Raw genomic sequence first — 7,892 nt, 5'->3', positions numbered from 1 at the left:
TAAAAAACAGGGAGGAAAACAGGAAGACGTGAATAACCAGGAAGACATGGCAGACAGTAGATAGAAGAAGGAAACTATCTCATTCTGAAAACCAAGACACCTCAAAATGTGTGTGTCAAAGATGGCACATGTGGTATTGAAATGGATGAATAAACTAAAAAATAATCAGACGAAAATCCAATCCTTATATTTACAGATCATACCTTTTCTCTTTGGAAATCCAGTGTGGGCTGCTCTCCCCTGCACAGATGTTTTGAGCCTTCCAAATCTCATGTGTGACCATCCACAGGGACCCACAACTGTGTGCTTATCTACCCACTTTTTGACTGCAGATAAACTCCTGGAGATGGCCGAAGAGGCTCAGAGAGTGGCAAGCACTTAGGAGTTCACAGATTTTTTTTTCACTATGTGAAAAAACATGTAAACATCTGCAACCCAATTCACATGCACCTGCCCACAGGCTTCCTTATCTCACTTGAAGTCAATTCTGTTCTTCCAGCTCATCAGCCCCTAGAATTGGATTTGTCCTTGTGTGAATGTGTAGCCCCAGATATTCAAGAGGATAAAACTAAGGTATCACTTTGGCCCAGAAGTCCGATGCCATCCAGGTACCGTAGTGAGACCTACCAATCTCAGAACAAACAAACAACATTTTTAGGTCAGTTGTGGTGGTACCCTCTGAAATCCCAGTACTTGGGAGCCATATGCAGATGACTATCTGTAAATTTGAGGCCACCTTGGTATACATTGTGAGTTCTGGATAGCCAGGGCTACAAGTGAAACTATCTCAAAAAAATTGGGGGGGGGGGGCGGGGTGTCATTCTGATTCCTTTTTTTTTTTTTTCAAATTCTACATCTGATGTCCCAGGTCCTGTGGGATCTACCATAGTGTAAGTACAGAAATCCACAGCTTCTCAAAGTCTCCGCCAGTATTGCAATGTCCAAGCCTGGACTGACACCATTAGACTCCTGACTAGTCTCCATAAGCCTCCCCTTGCTTCTTTTACTCACACCACCAGTGTATCTACAACATAACACAACATATACTGATGAATTGTGTCATCTCTTCTGATCAAAACACTCTAGCAAACTCCCACATCGCTCAGGAAAGAAAAAAAAAGTCCTTACAATGGCTTATAAGGTTGCAGATGCCACTATTATTTCTACTTCCTGTCTTAACACTCTCTCAATGTCATCCACAGTTGGCCTCTTGGAAGTTTCTGGAACAAAGGACTCCTCATTTCAAATAGATAGATAAAGAATAGATAGATAGATAGATAGATAAATAGATAGATAGATAGATAGATCACACCTGGCCTGTGAGGTATTTTATAACATGTCCTAGTTAACTTATTTACTCTCTTTGTGTGTGTATGTGGGGGTGGGAAGACTATTCCTCAGGATACATGAACAAACACCTACCAAACCCAGAGAGGGAACTAAGAACATCACCAAAGTAATGATATCACCAAACTCTAACTTGGCAATCCAATGATTTTACTGGGATTCTTTACAGGAGTATGAACAAGGGATTGTTTACAGGAGCATGGACATCTCAAAGGCAGCCATATCACTTAAAGCCCACCTTAGGAAGAATGACAGTAGTTGAAAGCTGGAACCCTGGAGCACTCTGCCCAACATGTAGAAAGCTGGGCATGTCTCCTCTTCTTAGCAGACCTTACTTCCGATATAACCTTAGGAAGGTTGGGGTCTTATAAGTCTAGTAAGTGGGATGCACTTCCTGAGACTTCTGACGTGTTTCTTCCTGAGTCTTAAAGCGCCTGCCTTTAGGATCTTCTGAGTCTTCGTGAGATATGCTCCAGGATGTTATCTTTCATTTTAGAGAAAATGATACATAGAAGTGTGTGTGTGTGTGTGTGTGTGTGTGTGTTTAAGAGAAAGGTGAAAAAAATAATATATTCTATGTAACAATAAGAATCTAATCTAATTCTATTTTTATTTGAAATAAAATATGTAAGGTAAAAATACAACTTCAGGAATGATTATAACATGGCTGGGCAGTGAATATCTTCAATCTCAGCACTTGGGAGGCCTCAGAAGAAGGTCAGTTTCTGTGAGTTCAAGGTTAACAGTGAGACCCTGTTAGATAGATAGATAGATAGATAGATAGATAGATAGATAGATAGATTTATGAACAAATAGATAGATATTATAACAAGGACAAATCAAGTAGAGCAACATGGTTTACACCTGTGATCACAGCACAGGGGATGGTGGGGCAAGATCATGAGTTGGAGGCCAACCTAGCCTTTATAAAAAAAACTTTATAGTAAAAATTCTAAACTAAATGTACAAATGTAAAGATAATACAAAATTGAGAATTGATTCAACAGGGTAAATTTTATCAGGGAAGTGTTTCTGGAATCAGCAGATTTGGAACCATGCCTAGAACCAATGGGGAAAGATTTCCCAAAAAAAGAATGGCCAACTTTCTCTAAGGTCTATCAGAGGAGAAATAGAGAGGGCAGAAAATCAGGAAGTAGTGAGTCACGTATTGGGAAGAAGAGCTGGAAGGTCATGATGTGGGATACCACAGTCAAGATGTTCTTGAGCATGGCAGAAAGACAAATTTATGGTGTGGAGGATTCTTCTGGAAACCTGAGCACATCACGAATGAGTCAACACCAGTTTAGATTCTGGGAAGAGAAATCAGAAAGTAAAACACTCTCATGAAGCATCAGTAAACGATCCCCAAAGGGAAAAGGAGACCAAATACCACAATGAACAATCCTAAATGCTGGCACTGGTTTCTCCATTCCCACTGAAACAAGATTTCCAAACCATTGCTCACCCAGAACTACTTCAGTCACGGTGTTTGCCAAATCCAGTTTCTTCTTCAGCTTAGCCATAGAAGTGTACACAGAGAGTCAGTGACAATTTTCTGAAGCCAACTATCCAAGTTTTCCACCATGATACTAGACTTGGTAACACTTCTTTACCTGGGAAATTAAAACCGTTAAAATAAATAAGATGGGTCAGTGGTTAAGAGCACAGGTAGCTCTTCCAAAGGACAGTGTTCCATTCCCAGTAACCACGTGGCTACTTACAACTATATCCTTCTCCTCCAAAGGCATCCAATGCCCTCTTCTGGCTCCCATTGGCACTGCATACATGGGCACAGATACATGCATGCAATACACCCATATACATAAAACACACATAACATTGTTTAAAGCATAAAATAAATACACAGCAGTGATGTCACCGATGGCAAATTTTCATGAGGGGTCTGGTGCTTGCTTCCAGTTGCTAGAACCCAGATATGACTCTTCTTATTTCTAAGATGCATTGAATCTTTACCTCTGAGGTGGATGATTATGTAAAATAGCTATAAACTTTTCAGTTACAGCCCAAGTGGTTAAGAGATGTGGTCAAACTGACTATTATGTCATTTGTTTTAATAAACTAAATGGATTGATTTTTCCAGGGGTGTTTCTTTACAAGGAGCTATTGATCTCCAATTCTTTGTCAGATGTTCAAATGGAACGGAACTTTCCATAGTCTCTCTTGGCCTGTAAGAGAGATATTTACTTAAGCAAACATGTTTAATGCCAACCAAGTGAAATACCATGACATATGAGAGAGAAATCCATGGTTTTGATTTAAGGAAAAACTCCATGGAAAGAACAGCATTTTAGATAGCAATTGAAGAATCAATTGAATTTTTAAGAAGCAAAGAGAGGAGTGAAAAGAGCACTGCAAACTGAATCAGATTAACAAAGCAACGAGATGTGAAAGTGCAGGGTTAAATTGAAGAACTAGCAAATCATTCTGTGGTTGGAGCAGTGGGCACTGGGGAGATGGTGGTAGAAGATGAAACCAGACGAGGGAGCAGCAGCACAAATCTGAGACTCGGAGTGGTAGCCAACCCAGAGGAGCATTCCTGACCAATGACAACCTCATCGGAATAAGTAGGTGGCTTCCTGAGACTACTCGGAAGGACAGCGTCCGCCGGGATGCCTAAGCTTTCAGACCACTTAAAACCAAATCAGTTCACGCTACCTGATGATCACAGCTGATAATCACTGTATCACTGCAGAGGGAAACTCAGCATCGATTAGGTGAGAAATCAGGCTTCAGACCACAAGATGAGTTACCGACAGGCATACCCACAGAAGAGGAGGCTCAGTCGTGCTGGACAGTTGGCCAAATGAGGCTGCTTTATAGGAAGGCTAGCTCTTCCAAGAAAGCACCTTGGGAAACTCTGTCTCTGGCTCACGTGGTTGAAGCCTTCTGCTGCAGGCTCAAAGGAATGTGGGGATGAGGCAGTGGGAATAGAGTGACGTCCAGTTCACTCTCCAGCACTGATCTAGGTTTGAAATGATGGCAGTTTTCTCGGAGATTGTAGCTTGCTCACCCTGTGGGCGCCCAACCTGCATGCTGACGGCTCAGGATTGAAAATCTAAGAGGCATCTGCTGTCCATCAAGATTATTTGTTGCTGTGGATCTATCCAGAGTTGAGCATGTGCCGTCCGTTGCTGTGCTCTTGTGTGCTTTGTTGACTGTGGATCGTGATCACGGACTTCCGGCAATCTCAGCCCAACGAGCCTTCCCCGCTAGAGCACAGAACAAGCTTCTCCCGGGGTGACTCTCACCCTGTCTCTCAGAGCTCTCACGCTAAGAGAAAGCTCAAAGGGCATTTATTTCTGCGGAGCTGCAAGTCTGTGGGTCATTTATTTTGTGTGATATCAAGACGTGAGTTTAGATCCAGGTATGGCAGGCCGTTCATGCCCATAATCCCAGCAGTTGGGAGGCTGAGACAGGAAAAGCACCATGAGCTTGCAGCCAGTACAAGCTTTTTAGATCAGACGGTGCAATAGAGTGAGACTCTGGATCAAAAACAAAACTAAAGCAACACAGAGGGAATGAGATATTGAAGAAGACAGAGAAGGGGGAGGAGAACGAAGAGGAGAAGGAGGCTGACTGAAAAATGGCAATAAAATTGATGCAGAGACATAGTGGGTGGTCCAAGAGGATTTGGAGGTGGATATGATCTAGGTGTGGTGGTCACATCTGAAATCACAGCACGTGGGACATGGAAGCAGGAGGATCAGGAGTTCACAGCCACTTTTCACTACGTAGCCAGTTTAAGGCTAGTCTGGCAACATTAAGACCCAGTCTCAAAATATCAAAATTAGGGCTGGAGAGACAGCTCAGCACTTAAAAGCACTGGCTTCTCTTCCAGAAGACCCAGGTTCAATTCCCAACACACACATGACTGCTAGCAACTCTCTATAACTCCACTGCCAGAGGATCTGGTATCTCACACAGACATACATGCAAGCAAAATACCAAAGCACATAAAAGGAAATGCATGTTTAAAAAATAAAAAATAAATAAAGGAGTAAACAAACGAATGCACAACGTAATGAAAAGCCCTTGCAAAGAGCTTTGTAGACAATCTAACTAAATAATACATAAGTATTTATTGACTCGTCAGGGTAAAGTATACATAAGTAAACATTTACAAGAAACTCCAAAATACAAACAGGTAAAAAGAGGCCATAGAGCACTACACATGTGTGTTAGATTTTCTGTTGATAAAGAGATCAGTACAATATGGAAAAGTATCTCTAGATAGTCTTATCTTTTTTCTAACCTAAGCCCTACACCCAGGCAAATACCCTTTGTACTTTATAATCCCACAAAACTCCTGTGGTTAACCTCCCTCAAAAAAAAAAAAAAATGTTTAGTGGAGAAATGCTGAACTGTATTAACCCAACTTGCTTTTATTATTTTATTTTATTTTATTTTTCTGCACTACATAGTCCAGGCAAGTTTTAGATATGTGGTCTTTCCACATCTGTCCCCTGAGTGTGTGTTTCACACATCGCACAAACCTGCAGTCTTTAACAACCACAACTGAGGTCACTAAACCTATGGAATATCCCACGGGGCTCCCTACCTCCTTGATTCCTCAAACATTTCATCTCTCCCACACAGCACCTCAGACCCTAGTTGAATTTCTGCAACCATGGCCAAAGAGATACCATGGTGCCCATTAGTGGCACCAAAAAACTCCCAAGCCTCAGACTCCTAGTATTCAGTTGTAACAGAACAATAACAATTCTCATTCCTTGTAAAACACAGTTTCTAATAACAATAGCAATTCTCACTCCTTGTAAAACACAGTTTCTAATAACAATAGCAGTTCTCACTCTGTAAAACACAAGAGTTTTTAATAACAGCAATAGCAATTCTCACCCCTCATAAAACAGTTTCTACTAACCTCACCTTGCAAAGCATCCTGTAGCTTGTCCCTTTGAGTTGTTTTTCAGCTTGAGTCAGGAGACAAAGATTTGCACAACAAAAGCTCCATTGTGAAGAAGTAACTTTGAGTCTTTCTCGGTGCTGGCCAAGGCCTGATGACCACTAGGTGGCAATGGTAACCTAAAAATAATCCCAGTGCTCCTAGGGAGGATACTGATAATCTAACAAATCTTTGTTCAGCCTGATCACAGCCATAGCCCAGGCTCCAATTAATTCACTGTGTTGACTGGCTAGATCCTCGCAGTAATCGCAGTGAACTGAGGGAGGAAGTGCTCTGTTTTGTTTAGAAATGGGAATCATGATATAGTCCAGGCTGTCAAGGAAGTTATCAGGTTGCCCAGGCTGATCTCAAACTCAACATAACCTGCCCTATCAAGTACCAGGATTACATATGTACTCATGTTTTACAGGCGACTACCCATTTAGTGAAGGCAGTAGAAACGAGGAATCCCAGCTAGTATATCCTTTTCTTAAATGCACACACAGAGTCCATATACTTCTATGTATAATATTCAAATGTTATCTGACGTCATTTCCTTTTTCTGTCCACTTTTTATTCTTGAAAGCAACAATGGCACCTTCCTCCTTCTTTACACCAAGCAGCAATGGTGGTCTGTCCACTGACCACCCACAGTACAAAGAGCCTCTTCCACATACCTGTTTCTTCTTTTCTATTCTGTGTGGTAGCTGCTTTCTTATGCATCAGCTCTCTTTAAGCTCTCTCAAGGAAAGCAAGGAGGCTCCTTGCTTCTTTGATTGTATAATGTAGTATCCTCATATAGTGTCCTCTTTGTGCTTTTATTTATTCTCAGTCAAAAACTATGCCATTACCATTTTAATGTGGGCCAATGATGGTTTGGAGGGACAAACATCTTACAGGCAATCACTAAAAAAACATGAAAATTTAAAAATAAGCTAACGATACCTTTGTCTCGTAGGAATACCGAGGGATACATTACATGGCCTTTCATAAGCTTCATGGTCAGACATCTTAGGAAAATATTTCCACATCCTTAACAAGTTGGGTTGCCCTAAGTGTTAGGTCCAAAACAGGCCCCAAAATGACAGAGCTGCTGGCAATATCCTCAGATGATGGCCCAGGCCCAACTCAGGCCAGATTCTTATCGGGTAAACAGAAACTTAAACTTAGAATTCCTCAGAAACCCCATAATGTGGGTTTCTGTTTGGTGGGACAGTCACCGCTTTTCTTTCTTCAGTATCAACAGCCAACCACTGTGGGAAAAGTGTCAGTTAAGCCAAACACCCAATTAACCCAAACACCCTGCATCAGCTCAAAGACCCCCACCATCTGACTACCATATAAATTTGCTCGTTTTCCCACTAGCTGCTGCTCTCTACTGTCTGAGCAGCTTGGTGCTGTCTTTTTTATCATTATTATTTTATGTGCATTGGTGTTTTGCGTGTATGTCTGCATGACAGTGTCAGATCTTGGAATTGCAGACAGTTGTGAACTGTTGTCTGGGTGCTGGGAACCGAACAGGGGATCTTTGGAAGAACAGTCAGTGCACTTAACCACTGAGCCATCTCTCCAGCCCCCTTGGCAGTTTCTTAACAAACTATTTTTCTACCCAGAGAATGGT

At 41.7% G+C, this 7,892-nt stretch overlaps 1 long non-coding RNA gene across 2 annotated transcripts; it reads right to left on the bottom strand.

The window, feature by feature from the left end:
* Positions 1-983: 983 nt before the first annotated feature.
* On the bottom strand, positions 984-7,319 carry LOC132657059 (uncharacterized). Of its 2 annotated transcripts, none has more exons than XR_009594900.1 (3): positions 7,217-7,319; positions 2,813-2,960; positions 984-2,657 (listed from the first exon to the last, which is right to left on the bottom strand). It is a non-coding gene; the product is annotated as an uncharacterized LOC132657059 (long non-coding RNA). The 2 variants fall into 2 exon arrangements; XR_009594899.1 differs by lacking the exon at positions 7,217-7,319 and adding an exon at positions 6,256-6,371.
* Between the last annotated feature and the right edge of the window lie 573 nt (positions 7,320-7,892).

The sequence above is a fragment of the Meriones unguiculatus genome, chromosome 10 (genome assembly GCF_030254825.1).
Source record: "Meriones unguiculatus strain TT.TT164.6M chromosome 10, Bangor_MerUng_6.1, whole genome shotgun sequence".
In the NCBI taxonomy this organism is placed as follows: domain Eukaryota; kingdom Metazoa; phylum Chordata; class Mammalia; order Rodentia; family Muridae; genus Meriones; species Meriones unguiculatus.
This window is presented reverse-complemented; position numbering and strand designations above follow the sequence as displayed.